At 68.2% G+C, this 3,950-nt stretch overlaps 1 long non-coding RNA gene across 1 annotated transcript; it reads left to right on the forward strand.

Moving 5' to 3' along the window:
• Window positions 1-532: 532 nt before the first annotated feature.
• On the forward strand, window positions 533-3,154 carry LOC101102683 (uncharacterized). The gene is made up of 5 exons (XR_003586393.2): window positions 533-1,898; window positions 1,982-2,105; window positions 2,186-2,290; window positions 2,371-2,499; window positions 2,576-3,154. It is a non-coding gene; the product is annotated as an uncharacterized LOC101102683 (long non-coding RNA).
• Window positions 3,155-3,950: the final 796 nt, after the last annotated feature.

Below are 3,950 nucleotides of genomic sequence, written 5' to 3' on the forward strand. Positions count from 1 at the left end.
GCCCTCGAGCAGGAGAGTCGGCTCCCGCCGGCCAGTGAGACCCGGGGAACTTCCCTCAGCCTCCCGGAGCCCCGAGCCCCGCACCCCGCACCTCCGCGCCCCAGGCTCCGGAACCACGGCGTGGTCTCAGCCACAGCAGGGGCAGGAGGCGACTCTGAAGTCCCACGGGGCATCTGGTGGCTCCCGCCCGGACCTCCGTCCGGAGCAGCGCGTGCCCCTGGGGGTTGGGCGGCAGCCGCCTGCGGGGACACAGTGTGGTGGCGGGGGGGCTCTCAGGAACAATGCCAGAGCCTCCCCACCGGATGCCAAAGGAGGGTGCGGGGCCGGCCCTCTTTGGAGAATTCCAGGACGGGTGAGGTACGTGCGCTGGACCGTCCCGGGTGGGGGCGGGCCTCGCGGGGGCCCCAACACGGTCCCCGTGCCGATTGGCTGGCCGGGCAGGGGCGGGAATGCTGGGCGGGGCTGCCTCCAGTTAGAAAAAGCCCGGGCTAGGGCCCGAGGAGCAGGGTGTGGGAGGGGGGTGGTGGGAGGGATGGGGGGGCACGGGGGAAACTGGGGAAACTGGGGAAACTGGGGAAGCGGGGTAGCGGGGTAGCGGGGTAGTGGGGTAGCGGAGGGGTAACCGGGGGAAGTGGGGTGCAGGGAAGCTTGCGTGGGGTGGGCCAAGGATCACCTTGGACATCTGGAGCCTGGCAGGAGCGGACCCACAGAGGGGCTAGCTTGGGGAGGGCCGCGGGGCGCCCGGGAGCCTTTTGGGGATCATTTTTTGCTCCCGGGCGCCCCGCAGGCCGGGCAACATCTGCGTGGGAGGGTGAAAGACCCAAGCTAGCAGCACGGAGGAGAAGAGGGGGGAGCCAGGCATTCATCCCGGTCAATTTTGGTTTCAGGTCGTGGCGGCTGGTGGACAGGGGGGCTTCTGGAGAGAGGCTCGCCCCGGGGCAGGGGCAACGGAGGCGTAGCTGGCAGCCACGGGCAGGTGAAGACAGCGCTCTGCCGGCCAGGTGAGTCCCCTTCTCCTCGCTGGGCCTTGCTCTCCTGGCCTCCTGCAGAAGGAGGTTCTGGGGAGCGCGGGCCAGCGAGGTGGAGAGGCTGACCTCCCTGCAGAGCAGCAAGACAGAGGCTGGTCAGGCAGCACAGGTGATACCGTCTCAGGGGGAGCTGAGACAGGGCGGGCTGGGGGGCCGCGGGCCGCCCCGGGTGGCAAGAGCATTTCCAGAGAGTCAGGCGGGAAGAGCAGGCAGGGCTGCCAGCACGTGCAGGGGGCACTCAGGCCCCCGGAGCGAGCAGGACAGGGCGGGGACTCAGGACAGAGGGGTTCCCAGCCGCCACTTCACCCACTGCAATTCACTTAGTAGCAGGTCACAGGAGCGGCTCCGGCCAGGCGTCCTCAGGCCTGAGCCGGAGCCTCGAGGGCCGGAGAATGGGAGAGAAGGCAGCGCAGTGCGCGGGCAACCGCGGCGGGATGTCATCTGGGGGGCGGTGGCCGCGGGACAGGCCCGGAGAGATACCCGCAGCAGGGAGGCTGCACGGGCCCAGCCCGTGGACGCCAGCCCCACGCGGCACTGCGGCCCAGGGGCCACGCAGGAGGGCCCCAGTGCGCTTGGGGACACTGGGGACACTTGACCCGAACCGCTGGCCCCTGGGATGGGCATGATAGACAGGACAGCACCCAGGGGAGCCAAGGACACGGGCGAGACCAGGCTAGGCGGGGCGGGTGGGGTGGCATGAGTGTGCACTCTCGGGGGAAGGGAGGTCAGGGCACAGGCAGGGGCGAGGGGCCGGAGCTGGGCACCGAGCCAGTGGGTGGGGCACTGGACTTCGAGCCCGTGGCCAAGGCGGGCCTCTGCGGGCGATGACGGAGCGGGATCGGTGCCTTTGAGCTTGGACCGGAGACGAAGGTGAGTGTCCAGCCCGCTGCCCTCCTGATGCCCTTGGCCACCTCTGCCCACCCAGTCAGCGCCCCCCCCATCTCTGCCCACAGCCACGTCTCCAGTGGGGTGGTGGTGCCTGCCAGCCACGGAGGCCCGGCGGCCAGGACGCGCACAGAGGGATATGATATGGTCCGGTGTGATGGAGAGAGCAGGCGGGACCGTCCGGCCTCTCAGGTGAGTGTAGACGCAGGCCGTGCCCCCGACCCCGGGCCCACTGGCCCGCACTCAGCCTCACAGGCGCCTCTCTCCCACAGAGCGCTGGCCCCGCGGGGAGCCGGGATATCGCCGTTCCTTTAGCCTCCTGACGGAGCAGACGCTACTGCTGCTCTTCAGACACCCAGAACCCTCAAGATGACAAGGTGGGAGGGCCCCGCCACACGCAGGGCGGCGGGCGGGGCAGGGCCCCGGAGGCGGGGACTCACGCTCTCCCCTCCCGCAGAAATGGTGCTACCCAGCTCATGCCTGGGACTTGGAACTTGGACTTCTTCAAGTCTTTCTAGCTCTGACTCGAGAATATGCTGCATTTTGGAACCACTACACACCTTAACTCAGGAATCAGCTCTGGAAGGTGCTGGCCCTCTCAGGCGCCCCGCCCCGCCCCCCGGCCAGCCTGCCCCGCCCTCACACCTTCTGTCTGTCCGCAGGTTGACCTAAAGGAACGGAAGACCCACACCATCGGAAGAGCGGCGCCCGCGGCGACACCCACCCCGGCCCGACGACACCATCTCTGCGGCCACCCCCTGCCCCAGCCCCGAGACCACCAACAGCCTCCCTCCCTCCTTTCCCTCTTTTTCTGTCTCTATCTTCTGATCTTCTCTCTGCTGTCCTTTGCTCAGGAGACTCAGAGCGTCCAGAGCCCCGTTCCCCCCGTCCCCCTTGAATTAATTTGCACTAAAAGTCGTTTGCACTGGTTGGGGTTCTGGAGCCAGCCCTGGTCTCTGAGCGTGTGTAAGCGCGTGTGTGTGCCAACTGCTGAATGTGTAGGCCTCCTCGGCCCGTGCCCCCCGCCCAGCACCCTTCCCACCCTCGTGGGTGCCTGGGAGGGGGCCCGAGTGGGGGGGCCCGAGTGTGAGGGGCCCCGCCCTCCCACACCTAGTCTGGAGGCTCCAAACATCGGGAGCACGGCACCAAGCATTCCACTGTGTGCCCATCTTGCCCTGTGTCCCTCCCTGCCAGGGCCTCCTCAGATGCCCTGGACTCATCAATAAACTCAGTTACAGGAATTTGTCTCAGGACTCTTGCATTTGAGATGAACGGGTGTCGGGGGGTGTGGGGGGAAATGGGGCGGGGGAACATGGGAAGGCACGCAGGCCACAAGGGGTTGCACACAAGGGTGGGGGCAACCCATGGGCGGGGACACATGGAGGGGAGGGGGCGGCCCGGAGCTGGAACACAGAGTGGGGGGCTGCGGACACGAGGGGGGCGGGGGGGGGGGCTCCTGTAGGAGGGGCAGCCAAGGGGGCTGGGACATAAGGAACCGGGGCAAGCACCACGTGGGGGCTGGGGTGAGGGGCAGGGGGACCCAGGGTTCCTGCAGGGGGAACAAAGGGGGCCGTCAGCCCTGAGAGAGCCCCTCCCGCTCACACCACCCGAGCCACTCTGAGCCGCCGGCCAGACCCCCAAAGCCTGGTCTAGGAGGCTGCTTTCTAGAATCGTCCCAGGAGAGTGGGCTTGACGTAGGATCACGCGAGCTGCAGTGCTGGCAGCTCCATGCCTCCAGGAAGCCCACCACCCCCCCTCTCGTCCCCAGCCCTGCAGGCCCTGAGCACTGGGCTGGGGCGCAGTGGCCCCCCCTCCCCATTCTCTGCTGTGGTGGAGTGGGGAAGGGGTGCTCAGGAGGGCCACAGGCAGGACATCCGTGGAATCTGCTCGGCTGCAGTGGGGGGGCAGAGCGGGGCTGGGGGGTGAGCTCTCATCAAGCGGGCAACAGTGGGGCGCCGCAGGAAGGGGTGGGGTGACAGGGAAGAGGGGCGCACAGAAAGAGCCTGCCCGGGGCCGTGTCCTGCTGGCGTCCGGACT

Source organism: Ovis aries, chromosome 21 (genome assembly GCF_016772045.2).
Source record: "Ovis aries strain OAR_USU_Benz2616 breed Rambouillet chromosome 21, ARS-UI_Ramb_v3.0, whole genome shotgun sequence".
NCBI lineage: Eukaryota > Metazoa > Chordata > Mammalia > Artiodactyla > Bovidae > Ovis > Ovis aries.